Raw genomic sequence first — 15,668 nt, forward strand, 5'->3', positions numbered from 1 at the left:
AACAGGTGTAGTAGACCTTACAGTGAAATGCTGAATACAACAGGTGTAGTAGACCTTACAGTGAAATGCTGAATACAACAGGTGTAGTAGACCTTACAGTGAAATGCTGAATACAACAGGTGTAGTGGACCTTACAGTGAAATGCTGAATACAACAGGTGTAGTGGACCTTACAGTGAAATGCTGAATACAACAGGTGTAGTAGACCTTACAGTGAAATGCTGAATACAACAGGTGTAGTAGACCTTACAGTGAAATGCTGAATACAACAGATGTAGTAGACCTTACAGTGAAATGCTGAATACAACAGGTGTAGATCTTACAGTGAAATGCTGAATACAACAGGTATAGTAGACCTTACAGTGAAATGCTGAATACAACAGGTGTAGTAGACCTTACAGTGAAATGCTGAATACAACAGGTGTAGTAGACCTTACAGTGGAATGCTGAATACAACAGGTGTAGTAGACCTTACAGTGAAATGCTCAATACAACAGGTGTAGAGTCCTTACAGTGAAATGCTGAATACAACAGGTGTAGTGGACCTTACAGTGAAATGCTGAATACAACAGGTGTAGAGACCTTACAGTGAAATGCTGAATACAACAGGTGTAGTAGACCTGACAGTGAAATGCTGAATACAACAGGTGTAGACCTTACAGTGAAATGCTGAATACAACTGTTGTAGTAGACCTTACAGTGGAATGCTGAATACAACAGGTGTAGTAGACCTGACAGTGAAATGCTGAATACAACAGGTGTAGACCTTACAGTGAAATGCTTACTTACAGGCTCTAACCAAATAGTGCAAAAAAGGTATTAGGTGAACAACAGGCTGATAGAGGTAGTATGTACTTGTAGATATATATATGATTAACAGAGAGTAGCAGCAGCGTAAAAAGAGGGGTTGGGGGGCACTCAATGCAAATAGTCCGAGTAGCCATTTGATTACCTGTTTAGGAGTCTTATGTCTTGGGGGTAGAAGCTGTTAAGAAGCCTTTTGGTCCTAGACTTGGCTCTCCGGTACCACTTGTCATGCTGTAGTAGAGAGAACAGTCTATGACTGGGGTGGCTGGGGTCTTTGACCATTGTTAGGGCCTTCCTCTGACACCGCCTGGTATAGAGGTCCAGGATGGCAGGCAGCTTGGCCCCAGTGATGTACTGGGGGCCGTCGCACTAAACCTCTGTAGTGCCTTGTGGTTCGGAGGACGAGCAGTGGCCAGTACCAGGCAGTGATGCAACCAGTCCGGATGCTCTCGATGGTGCAGCTGTAGAACCTTTTGAGGATCTGAGGAACCATGACAAATCTTTTTAGTTTCCTGAAGGGGAATAGGCTTTGTCGCACCCTCTTCACGACTGTCTTGGTGTGTTTGGACCATTCTAGTTTGTTGTTGATGTGGACACCAAGGAACTTGAAGCTCTCAACCTGCTCCACTACAGCCCAGTCGATGAGAATGGGGGCGTGCTCAGTCCTCCTTTTCCTGTAGTCCTCAATCATCTCCTTAGTCTTGCTCAAGTTGAGGGAGAGGCTGTTATTCTGGCACCACAAGACCAGGTCTCTGACCTTCTCCCTATAGGCTGTCTCGTCGTTGTCTGTGATCAGGCCTACCACTGTTGTGTCGTCTGCAAACTTAATGATGCTGTTGGGAGTCGTACATAGCCACGCAGTCGTGGGTGAACAGGGAGTCCAGGAGGGGACTGAGCATGCACCCCTGGGGAGCTCCAGTGTTGAGGATCAGCCTGGCATATGTGTTGCTACCTACCCTCACAACCTGGGGTGGCCCGTTAGGAAGTCCAGGATCCAGTTCCAGATGGAGGTGTTTAGTCCCAGGTTCCTTAGCTTAGTAATGAGCTTTGAGGGTACTATGGTGTTGAACGCTGAGCTGTAGTCAAGGAACAGCATTCTCACATAAGTGTTCCTTTTGTCCAGGTGGGAAAGGGCAGTGTGGTGTGCAATAGAGATTGCATCATCTGTGGATCTGTTTGGGCAGTATGCGAATTGGAGTGGGTCTAGGGTTTCTGGGATAATGGTGTTGATGTGAGCTATTACCAGCCTTTCAAAGCACTTCATGGCTACAGACGGAGTGCTACGGGTCTGTAGTCATTTATGGGTATGTAGTCATGGTCAGCGCATGTCCTGCTAATCCATCTGGCCCCGCAGCCTTGTGTATGTTGACCTGTTTAAAGGTCTTACTCACGTCGGCTATGGAAAGTGTGATCACACAGTCGTCCGGAACAGCTGATGCTCTCATGCATGCCTCAGTGTTGCTTGCCTCGAAGATAGCATAGATGTGATTTAGCTCGTCTGGTAGGCTCGTGTCACTGGGCAGCTCACGGCTGTGCTTCCCTCTGTAGCCTGTAATAGTTTGCAAGCCCTGCCACATAAGACGAGCTTCGGAGTCGGTGTAGTATGAGTCAATCTTAGCCCTGTATTGACGCTTTGCCTGTTTGATGGTTCGTCGCAGGGCATAGCAGGATTTCTTGTAAGCTTCCGGGTTAGAGTCTCGCACCTTGAAAGCGGCAGCTCTACAGTAAGGCACCTTGTGGGTTTGTGATATATGGCCAATATACCACGGCTAAGGTCTGTGTAGAGGCACTCCACGTTGCGTCTTACCTAAGAACAGCCCTTAGCCGTGGTATATTGGCCATATACCACACCCCTTCTGCCTTATTGCTGAAATATATCTCTCTATCCCAGGTTGTTGCCGTATGGGCGGTACTGCAGTCAGGTGGAAGCAGCTACTAAACACCTGGACAAGATGTCCGCCATGAAGGAAGGAGTTAAGATGAAACTAGAGGTGAGAATAGTGGTGGATACATCACCCATATGAAACATGGAGGAGGACAGAGAGGTGGATACTCTGAAGTAGCTTATTCTATTTTAATTTACACTGAACTGATCTCTCCCCTCCCCTCCCCTCCCCTCCCTCCCCTCCCCCTCCCCTCCCCTCCCCTCCCCTCCCTCCTCCCTCCCCCTCCCCTCCCCCTCCCCTCCCTCCCCTCTCCTCTCCGCTCCTCTCCTCCCCTTCCCTTCCCTCCCCTCCCCCCCCTCCCCTCCCCTCCCCCTCTCCTCCCCCTCCCCTCCCCTCCCCAGGAGTGCTCTAAGAGGGCTAACAGTGGCAGGTTCTCTGCGTGATCTACTCATGGTTCCCATGCAGAGAGTCCTCAAATACCACCTACTGCTCCAGGTACACAGTGTGTGTGTGTGTGTGTGTGTGTGTGTGTGTGTGTGTGTGTGTGTGTGTGTGTGTGTGTGTGTGTGCGTGCGTGCGTGCGTGTGTGGTGGCTTAAATGCATCAGTGTTAATAGTGTAATGTGATTACCAGGAGCTGGTGAAACACACCTCCAGCAATACAGAGAAAGAAAACCTTCGGACGGCTCTAGACGCCATGAGAGTGAGTTGACCTTCCTCTTCCAGGCTTCACTGATACCAACAAGACAAGCATGAGTTCCTCTCCCAGACTTTACTGATACCAACAGGACAAGCATGAGTTCCTCTCCCAGACTTTACTGATACCAACAGGACAAGCATGAGTTCCTCTCCCAGACTTCACTGATACCAACAGGACAAACATGAGTTACTCTCCCAGACTTTACTGATTCCAACAGGACAAGCATGAGTTCCTCTCCCAGACTTTACTAACAGGACAAGCATGAGTTCCTCTTCCAGACTTTACTGATACCAACAGGACAAGCATGAGTTCCTCTCCCAGACTTTACTGATACCAACAAGACAAGCATGAGTTCCTCTCCCAGACTTTACTGATACCAACAGGACAAGCATGAGTTACTCTCCCAGACTTTACTGATTCCAACAGGACAAGCATGAGTTCCTCTCCCAGACTTTACTGATACTAACAGGACAAGCATGAGTTCCTCTCCCAGACTTTACTGATACTAACAGGACAAGCATGAGTTCCTCTCCCAGACTTCACTGATACTAACAGGACAAGCATGAGTTCCTCTCCCAGACTTCACTGATACTAACAGGACAAGCATGAGTTACTCTCCCAGACTTTACTGATACTAACAGGACAAGCATGAGTTCCTCTTCCAGACTTTACTAACAGGACAAGCATGAGTTCCTCTCCCAGACTTCACTGATACTAACAGGACAAGCATGAGTTACTCTCCCAGACTTTACTGATACCAACAGGACAAGCATGAGTTCCTCTCCCAGACTTTACTGATACCAACAGGACAAGCATGAGTCCCTCTCCCAGACTTTACTGATACTAACAGGACAAGCATGAGTTCCTCTCCCAGACTTTACTGATACCAACAGGACAAGCATGAGTTCCTCTTCCAGACTTTACTAACAGGACAAGCATGAGTTCCTCTCCCAGACTTTACTAACAGGACAAGCATGAGTTCCTCTCCCAGACTTTACTAACAGGACAAGCATGAGTTCCTCTCCCAGACTTTACTAACAGGACAAGCATGAGTTCCTCTCCCAGACTTTACTAACAGGACAAGCATGAGTTCCTCTCCCAGACTTCACTGATACCAACAGGACAAGCATGAGTTCCTCTTCCAGACTTCACTGATACCAACAGGACAAGCATGAGTTCCTCTTCCAGACTTTACTGATACTAACAGGACAAGCATGAGTTCCTCTCCCAGACTTTACTAACAGGACAAGCATGAGTTCCTCTCCCAGACTTTACTAACAGGACAAGCATGAGTTCCTCTCCCAGACTTCACTGATACCAACAGGACAAGCATGAGTTCCTCTCCCAGACTTTACTAACAGGACAAGCATGAGTTCCTCTCCCAGACTTTACTGATACCAACAGGACAAGCATGAGTTACTCTCCCAGACTTTACTGATTCCAACAGGACAAGCATGAGTTCCTCTCCCAGACTTTACCAACAGGACAAGCATGAGTTCCTCTCCCAGACTTTACTGATACTAACAGGACAAGCATGAGTTCCTCTACCAGACTTTACTGATACTAACAGGACAAGCATGAGTTCCTCTCCCAGACTTTACTGATACTAACAGGACAAGCATGAGTTCCTCTCCCAGACTTTACTAACAGGACAAGCATGAGTTACTCTCCCAGACTTTACCAACAGGACAAGCATGAGTTCCTCTCCCAGACTTTACTAACAGGACAAGCATGAGTTCCTCTTCCAGACTTTACTAACAGGACAAGCATGAGTTCCTCTTCCAGACTTCACTGATACCAACAGGACAAGCATGAGTTACTCTCCCAGACTTTACTGATACCAACAGGACAAGCATGAGTTCCTCTCCCAGACTTTACTGATACCAACAGGACAAGCATGAGTTCCTCTCCCAGACTTTACTGATACCAACAGGACAAGCATGAGTTCCTCTCCCAGACTTTACTAACAGGACAAGCATGAGTTCCTCTCCCAGACTTTACTGATACCAACAAGACAAGCATGAGTTCCTCTCCCAGACTTTACTGATACTAACAGGACAAGCATGAGTTCCTCTCCCAGACTTTACTAACAGGACAAGCATGAGTTCCTCTCCCAGACTTTACTGATACCAACAAGACAAGCATGAGTTCCTCTCCCAGACTTTACTGATACCAACAGGACAAGCATGAGTTACTCTCCCAGACTTTACTGATTCCAACAGGACAAGCATGAGTTCCTCTCCCAGACTTTACTGATACTAACAGGACAAGCATGAGTTCCTCTCCAGACTTTACTGATACTAACAGGACAAGCATGAGTTCCTCTCCCAGACTTTACTAACAGGACAAGCATGAGTTCCTCTCCCAGACTTTACTGATACCAACAGGACAAGCATGAGTTACTCTCCCAGACTTTACTGATACCAACAGGACAAGCATGAGTTCCTCTCCCAGACTTTACTGATACCAACAGGACAAGCATGAGTTACTCTCCCAGACTTTACTGATTCCAACAGGACAAGCATGAGTTCCTCTCCCAGACTTCACTGATACCAACAGGACAAGCATGAGTTCCTCTCCCAGACTTTACTGATTCCAACAGGACAAGCATGAGTTCCTCTCCCAGACTTTCCTAACAGGACAAGCATGAGTTCCTCTTCCAGACTTTACTAACAGGACAAGCATGAGTTCCTCTTCCAGACTTTACCAACAGGACAAGCATGAGTTCCTCTCCCAGACTTTACCAACAGGACAAGCATGAGTTCCTCTCCCAGACTTTACTGATACTAACAGGACAAGCATGAGTTCCTCTCCCAGACTTTACTGATACCAACAGGACAAGCATGAGTTACTCTTCCAGACTTTACTGATTCCAACAGGACAAGCATGAGTTCCTCTCCCAGACTTTACTGATACTAACAGGACAAGCATGAGTTCCTCTCCCAGACTTTACTAACAGGACAAGCATGAGTTACTCTCCCAGACTTTACTGATACCAACAGGACAAGCATGAGTTCCTCTCCCAGACTTCACTGATACCAACAGGACAAGCATGAGTTCCTCTCCCAGACTTTACTAACAGGACAAGCATGAGTTACTCTCCCAGACTTTACTGATACCAACAGGACAAGCATGAGTTCCTCTCCCAGACTTCACTGATACCAACAGGACAAGCATGAGTTACTCTCCCAGACTTTACTGATACCAACAGGACAAGCATGAGTTCTTCTCCCAGACTTTACCAACAGGACAAGCATGAGTTCCTCTCCCAGACTTTACCAACAGGACAAGCATGAGTTCTTCTCCCAGACTTTACTGATACCAACAGGACAAGCATGAGTTCCTCTCCCAGACTTTACTGATACCAACAGGACAAGCATGAGTCCCTCTCCCAGACTTTACTGATACTAACAGGACAAGCATGAGTTCCTCTCCCAGACTTTACTGATACCAACAGGACAAGCATGAGGTACTCTCCCAGACTTTACTGATACTAACAGGACAAGCATGAGTTCCTCTTCCAGGCTTCACTAACAGGACAAGCATGAGTTCCTCTCCCAGACTTCACTGATACTAACAGGACAAGCATGAGTTACTCTCCCAGACTTTACTGATACTAACAGGACAAGCATGAGTTCCTCTTCCAGGCTTCACTAACAGGACAAGCATGAGTTACTCTCCCAGACTTCACTGATACTAACAGGACAAGCATGAGTTCCTCTCCCAGACTTTACTAACAGGACAAGCATGAGTTCCTCTCCCAGACTTTACTGATACCAACAGGACAAGCATGAGTTCCTCTCCCAGACTTTACTGATACTAACAGGACAAGCATGAGTTCCTCTCCCAGACTTTACTAACAGGACAAGCATGAGTTCCTCTCCCAGACTTCACTGATACTAACAGGACAAGCATGAGTTCCTCTCCCAGACTTTACTAACAGGACAAGCATGAGTTCCTCTCCCAGACTTTACTGATACTAACAGGACAAGCATGAGGTCCTCTCCCAGACTTTACTAACAGGACAAGCATGAGTTCCTCTCCCAGACTTTACTAACAGGACAAGCATGAGTTACTCTCCCAGACTTTACTAACAGGACAAGCATGAGTTCCTCTCCCAGACTTCACTGATACCAACAGGACAAGCATGAGTTCCTCTCCAGACTTTACTGATACCAACAGGACAAGCATGAGTTCCTCTCCCAGACTTTACTGATACTAACAGGACAAGCATGAGTTCCTCTCCCAGACTTTACTAACAGACAAGCATGAGTTCCTCTCCCAGACTTTACTAACAGGACAAGCATGAGTTCCTCTCCCAGACTTTACTAACAGGACAAGCATGAGTTCCTCTCCCAGACTTTACTAACAGGACAAGCATGAGTTCCTCTCCCAGACTTTACTGATACCAACAGGACAAGCATGAGTTCCTCTCCCAGACTTTACTGATACTAACAGGACAAGCATGAGTTCCTCTCCCAGACTTTACTAATACCAACAGGACAAGCATGAGTTCCTCTCCCAGACTTTACTGATACTAACAGGACAAGCATGAGTTCCTCTTCCAGGCTTCACTAACATGACAAGCATGAGTTCCTCTCCCAGACTTCACTGATACCAACAGGACAAGCATGAGTCCTCTCCCAGACTTTACTGATACTAACAGGACAAGCATGAGTTCCTCTCCCAGACTTTACTGATATCAACAGGACAAGCATGAGTTCCTCTCCCAGACTTTACTGATACCAACAGGACAAGCATGAGTTCCTCTCCCAGACTTTACTGATACCAACAGGACAAGCATGAGTTCCTCTCCCAGACTTTACTGATACTAACAGGACAAGCATGAGTTCCTCTCCAGGCTTCACTAACAGGACAAGCATGAGTTCCTCTCCCAGACTTCACTGATACTAACAGGACAAGCATGAGTTACTCTCCCAGACTTTACCCAGGACAAGCATGAGTTCCTCTTCCAGGCTTCACTAACAGGACAAGCATGAGTTACTCTCCCAGACTTCACTGATACTAACAGGACAAGCATGAGTTCCTCTCCCAGACTTTACTAACAGGACAAGCATGAGTTCCTCTCCCAGACTTTACTGATACCAACAGGACAAGCATGAGTTCCTCTCCCAGACTTTACTGATACTAACAGGACAAGCATGAGTTCCTCTCCCAGACTTTACTAACAGGACAAGCATGAGTTCCTCTCCCAGACTTCACTGATACTAACAGGACAAGCATGAGTTCCTCTCCCAGACTTTACTAACAGGACAAGCATGAGTTCCTCTCCCAGACTTTACTGATACTAACAGGACAAGCATGAGTTCCTCTCCCAGACTTTACTAACAGGACAAGCATGAGTTCCTCTTCCAGACTTTACCAACAGGACAAGCATGTGTTACTCTCCCAGACTTTACTAACAGGACAAGCATGAGTTCCTCTCCCAGACTTTACTGATACTAACAGGACAAGCATGAGGTCCTCTCCCAGACTTTACTAACAGGACAAGCATGAGTTCCTCTCCCAGACTTTACTAACAGGACAAGCATGAGTTACTCTCCCAGACTTTACTAACAGGACAAGCATGAGTTCCTCTCCCAGACTTCACTGATACCAACAGGACAAGCATGAGTTCCTCTCCCAGACTTTACTGATACCAACAGGACAAGCATGAGTTCCTCTCAGACTTTACTGATACTAACAGGACAAGCATGAGTTCCTCTCCCAGACTTTACTGATACCAACAGGACAAGCATGAGTTCCTCTCCCAGACTTTACTGATACTAACAGGACAAGCATGAGTTCCTCTCCCAGACTTTACTAACAGGACAAGCATGAGTTCCTCTCCCAGACTTTACTAACAGGACAAGCATGAGTTCCTCTCCCAGACTTTACTGATACCAACAGGACAAGCATGAGTTCCTCTCCCAGACTTTACTAACACTAACAGGACAAGCATGAGTTCCTCTCCCAGACTTCACTGACACTAAGAGGACAAGCATGAGTTCCTCTCCCAGACTTTACTGATACTAACAGGACAAGCATGAGTTCCTCTCCCAGACTTCACTGATACTAACAGGACAAGCATGAGTTCCTCTCCCAGACGTTACTAACAGGACAAGCATGAGTTCCTCTCCCAGACTTCACTGATACTAACAGGACAAGCATGAGTTACTCTCCCAGACTTTACTAACAGGACAAGCATGAGTTCCTCTCCCAGACTTTACTAACAGGACAAGCATGAGTTCCTCTCCCAGACTTTACTGATACCAACAGGACAAGCATGAGTTACTCTCCCAGACTTCACTGATACTATCAGGACAAGCATGAGTTCCTCTCCCAGACTTTACTGATTCCAACAGGACAAGCATGAGTTCCTCTCCCAGACTTTACTGATACCAACAAGACAAGCATGAGTTCCTCTCCCAGACTTTACTAACAGGACAAGCATGAGTTCCTCTCCCAGACTTTACTGATACCAACAGGACAAGCATGAGTTACTCTCCCAGACTTCACTGATACTAACAGGACAAGCATGAGTTCCTCTCCCAGACTTTACTGATACTAACAGGACAAGCATGAGTTCCTCTCCCAGACTTTACTGATACCAACAGGACAAGCATGAGTTCCTCTCCCAGACTTTACTGATTCCAACAGGACAAGCATGAGTTCCTCTCCCAGACTTTACTGATACCAACAAGACAAGCATGAGTTCCTCTCCCAGACTTTACTAACAGGACAAGCATGAGGTCCTCTCCCAGACTTTACTGATACCAACAGGACAAGCATGAGTTACTCTCCCAGACTTCACTGATACTAACATGACAAGCATGAGTTCCTCTCCCAGACTTTACTGATACTAACAGGACAAGCATGAGTTCCTCTCCCAGACTTTACTGATACCAACAGGACAAGCATGAGTTCCTCTCCCAGACTTTACTGATACCAACAGGACAAGCATGAGTTCCTCTCCCAGACTTTACTAACAGGACAAGCATGAGTTCCTCTCCCAGACTTTACTAACAGGACAAGCATGAGTTCCTCTCCCAGACTTTACTAACAGGACAAGCATGAGTTCCTCTTCCAGACTTTACTAACAGGACAAGCATGAGTTACTCTCCCAGACTTTACTAACAGGACAAGCATGAGTTCCTCTCCCAGACTTTACTGATACCAACAAGACAAGCATGAGTTCCTCTCCCAGACTTTACTGATACCAACAGGACAAGCATGAGTTACTCTCCCAGACTTTACTGATTCCAACAGGACAAGCATGAGTTCCTCTCCCAGACTTTACTGATACCAACAAGACAAGCATGAGTTCCTCTCCCAGACTTTACTGATACCAACAGGACAAGCATGAGTTACTCTCCCAGACTTTACTGATTCCAACAGGACAAGCATGAGTTCCTCTCCCAGACTTTACTGATACTAACAGGACAAGCATGAGGTCCTCTCCCAGACTTTACTGATACTAACAGGACAAGCATGAGTTCCTCTCCCAGACTTTACTAACAGGACAAGCATGAGTTACTCTCCCAGACTTTACTGATACCAACAGGACAAGCATGAGTTACTCTCCCAGACTTTACTGATACCAACAGGACAAGCATGAGTTCCTCTCCCAGACTTTCCTAACAGGACAAGCATGAGTTCCTCTCCCAGACTTTACTGATACTAACAGGACAAGCATGAGTTCCTCTCCCAGACTTTACTGATACTAACAGGACAAGCATGAGTTCCTCTCCCAGACTTTACTGATACTAACAGGACAAGCATGATTTCCTCTCCCAGACTTTACTGATACCAACAGGACAAGCATGAGTTCCTCTCCCAGACTTTACTGATACCAACAGGACAAGCATGAGTTCCTCTCCCAGACTTTACCAACAGGACAAGAATGAGTTCCTCTCCCAGACTTTACTGATACTAACAGGACAAGCATGAGTTCCTCTCCCAGACTTTACCAACAGGACAAGCATGAGTTCCTCTCCCAGACTTTACTGATACCAACAGGACAAGCATGAGTTACTCTTCCAGACTTTACTGATTCCAACAGGACAAGCATGAGTCCTCTCCCAGACTTTACTAACAGGACAAGCATGAGTTCCTCTCCCAGACTTTACTAACAGGACAAGCATGAGTTCCTCTCCCAGACTTCACTGATACTAACAGGACAAGCATGAGTTCCTCTCCCAGACTTTACTGATACCAACAGGACAAGCATGAGTTCCTCTCCCAGACTTCACTGATACTAACAGGACAAGCATGAGTTCCTCTCCCAGACTTTACTGATGCCAACAGGACAAGCATGAGTTCCTCTCCCAGACTTTACTGATACTAACAGGACAAGCATGAGTTCCTCTCCCAGACTTTACTGATACCAACAGGACAAGCATGAGTTCCTCTCCCAGACTTTACTGATACCAACAGGACAAGCATGAGTTCCTCTCCCAGACTTTACTGATACCAACAGGACAAGCATGAGTTCCTCTCCCAGACTTTACTGATACCAACAGGACAAGCATGAGTTCCTCTCCCAGACTTCACTGATACCAACAGGACAAGCATGAGTTCCTCTCCCAGACTTTACTGATACCAACAGGACAACCATGAGTTCCTCTCCCAGACTTTACTGATACCAACAGGACAAGCATGAGTTACTCTCCCAGACTTCACTGATACCAACTGGACAAGCATGAGTTACTCTCCCAGACTTCACTGATACCAACTGGACAAGCATGAGTTACTCTCCCAGACTTTACTGATACCAACAGGACAAGCATGAGTTCCTCTCCCAGACTTCACTGATACCAACTGGACAAGCATGAGTTACTCTCCCAGACTTTACTGATACCAACAGGACAAGCATGAGTTACTCTCCCAGACTTCACTGATACCAACTGGACAAGCATGAGTTACTCTCCCAGACTTTACTGATACCAACAGGACAAGCATGAGTTACTCTCCCAGACTTCACTGATACTAACAGGACAAGCATGAGTTCCTCTCCCAGACTTTACTGATACCAACAGGACAAGCATGAGTTACTCTCCCAGACTTTACCAACAGGACAAGCATGAGTTCCTCTCCCAGACTTTACTGATACTAACAGGACAAGCATGAGTTACTCTCCCAGACTTCACTGATACTAACAGGACAAGCATGAGTTCCTCTCCCAGACTTCACTGATACCAACTGGACAAGCATGAGTTACTCTCCCAGACTTCACTGATACTAACAGGACAAGCATGAGTTCCTCTCCCAGACTTCACTGATACTAACAGGACAAGCATGAGTTCCTCTCCCAGACTTCACTGATACTAACAGGACAAGCATGAGTTCCTCTCCCAGACTTTACTGATACCAACAGGACAAGCATGAGTTCCTCTCCCAGACTTTACTGATACCAACAAGACAAGCATGAGTTCCTCTCCCAGACTTCACTGATACCAACAAGACAAGCATGAGTTCCTCTCCCAGACTTTACTAACAGGACAAGCATGAGTTCCTCTCCCAGACTTTACCAACAGGACAAGCATGAGTTCCTCTCCCAGACTTTACCAACAGGACAAGCATGAGTTCCTCTCCCAGACTTTACTAACAGGACAAGCATGAGTTCCTCTCCCAGACTTTACTGATACTAACAGGACAAGCATGAGTTCCTCTTCCAGACTTTACTGATACCAACAGGACAAGCATGAGTTCCTCTCCCAGACTTTACCAACAGGACAAGCATGAGTTCCTCTCCCAGACTTTACTAACAGGACAAGCATGAGTTCCTCTCCCAGACTTCACTGATACTAACAGGACAAGCATGAGTTCCTCTCCCAGACTTTACTGATACCAACAGGACAAGCATGAGTTCCTCTCCCAGACTTTACTGATACCAACAGGACAAGCATGAGTTCCTCTCCCAGACTTTACTGATACCAACAGGACAAGCATGAGTTCCTCTCCCAGACTTTACTGATACCAACAGGACAAGCATGAGTTCCTCTCCCAGACTTCACTGATACCAACAGGACAAGCATGAGTTCCTCTCCCAGACTTTACTGATACCAACAGGACAACCATGAGTTCCTCTCCCAGACTTTACTGATACCAACAGGACAAGCATGAGTTACTCTCCCAGACTTCACTGATACCAACTGGACAAGCATGAGTTACTCTCCCAGACTTCACTGATACCAACTGGACAAGCATGAGTTACTCTCCCAGACTTTACTGATACCAACAGGACAAGCATGAGTTCCTCTCCCAGACTTCACTGATACCAACTGGACAAGCATGAGTTACTCTCCCAGACTTTACTGATACCAACAGGACAAGCATGAGTTACTCTCCCAGACTTCACTGATACCAACTGGACAAGCATGAGTTACTCTCCCAGACTTTACTGATACCAACAGGACAAGCATGAGTTACTCTCCCAGACTTCACTGATACTAACAGGACAAGCATGAGTTCCTCTCCCAGACTTTACTGATACCAACAGGACAAGCATGAGTTACTCTCCCAGACTTTACCAACAGGACAAGCATGAGTTCCTCTCCCAGACTTTACTGATACTAACAGGACAAGCATGAGTTACTCTCCCAGACTTCACTGATACTAACAGGACAAGCATGAGTTCCTCTCCCAGACTTCACTGATACCAACTGGACAAGCATGAGTTACTCTCCCAGACTTCACTGATACTAACAGGACAAGCATGAGTTCCTCTCCCAGACTTCACTGATACTAACAGGACAAGCATGAGTTCCTCTCCCAGACTTCACTGATACTAACAGGACAAGCATGAGTTCCTCTCCCAGACTTTACTAACAGGACAAGCATGAGTTCCTCTCCCAGACTTCACTGATACTAACAGGACAAGCATGAGTTCCTCTCCCAGACTTCACTGATACTAACAGGACAAGCATGAGTTCCTCTTCCAGACTTTACTGATACCAACAGGACAAGCATGAGTTCCTCTCCCAGACTTTACTGATACTAACAGGACAAGCATGAGTTCCTCTCCCAGACTTTACTAACAGGACAAGCATGAGTTCCTCTCCCAGACTTTACTAACAGGACAAGCATGAGTTCCTCTCCCAGACTTTACTGATACTAACAGGACAAGCATGAGTTCCTCTCCCAGACTTTACTGATACCAACAGGACAAGCATGAGTTCCTCTCCCAGACTTTACTGATACCAACAAGACAAGCATGAGTTCCTCTCCCAGACTTCACTGATACCAACAAGACAAGCATGAGTTCCTCTCCCAGACTTTACTAACAGGACAAGCATGAGTTCCTCTCCCAGACTTTACCAACAGGACAAGCATGAGTTCCTCTCCCAGACTTTACCAACAGGACAAGCATGAGTTCCTCTCCCAGACTTTACTAACAGGACAAGCATGAGTTCCTCTCCCAGACTTTACTGATACTAACAGGACAAGCATGAGTTCCTCTTCCAGACTTTACTGATACCAACAGGACAAGCATGAGTTCCTCTCCCAGACTTTACCAACAGGACAAGCATGAGTTCCTCTCCCAGACTTTACTAACAGGACAAGCATGAGTTCCTCTCCCAGACTTTACTAACAGGACAAGCATGAGTTACTCTCCCAGACTTTACTAACAGGACAAGCATGAGTTCCTCTCCCAGACTTTACTAACAGGACAAGCATGAGTTCCTCTCCCAGACTTTACTAACAGGACAAGCATGAGTTCCTCTCCCAGACTTTACTGATACCAACAGGACAAGCATGAGTTACTCTCCCAGACTTTACTGATACTAACAGGACAAGCATGAGTTCCTGTGTGTGTGTGTGTTTCAGGACCTGGCTCAGTGTGTGAACGAGGTAAAGAGAGACAACGAGATCATCAAACAGATCACCACCTTCCAGTTGTCTATAGAGAACATGACTCAGTCTCTGGCTCTGTACGGACGACCCAAGATAGATGGAGAACTGAAGATCAGCTCCTCAGAGAAGAAGTCCAAACAGGACAGGTGTGTGTGTGTGGGGGGGGGGGGGGTCACATAGTGTGTCAGTGTGTGTTTGTGTGTGTGGGGGGGGGTCACATTGTGTGTCAGTGTGTGTGTGTGTGGGGGGGGGGACATTGCGTGTCAGTGTGTGTGTGGGAGGGGGGGGGCTGTGTGTGTATCACAGTATGTGTTAGTCTGTGTGTGTGTGGGGGGGGTCAGGTATGCGTGTGAGTGAGTGTGAGGTCTGTATTGGTGCTTTACAACGGTGTATGTGTGTGTGTGTGTGTGTGTGTGTGTGT

General features: G+C 46.6%; 1 pseudogene; it reads left to right on the forward strand.

Moving 5' to 3' along the window:
- The window catches only part of LOC135529532 (proto-oncogene vav-like), a 35,388-nt pseudogene that overhangs the window by 14,122 nt on the left and 5,598 nt on the right, over positions 1–15,668 (forward strand).

This window comes from Oncorhynchus masou, unplaced genomic scaffold (assembly GCF_036934945.1).
Source record: "Oncorhynchus masou masou isolate Uvic2021 unplaced genomic scaffold, UVic_Omas_1.1 unplaced_scaffold_1178, whole genome shotgun sequence".
Lineage (NCBI taxonomy): Eukaryota > Metazoa > Chordata > Actinopteri > Salmoniformes > Salmonidae > Oncorhynchus > Oncorhynchus masou.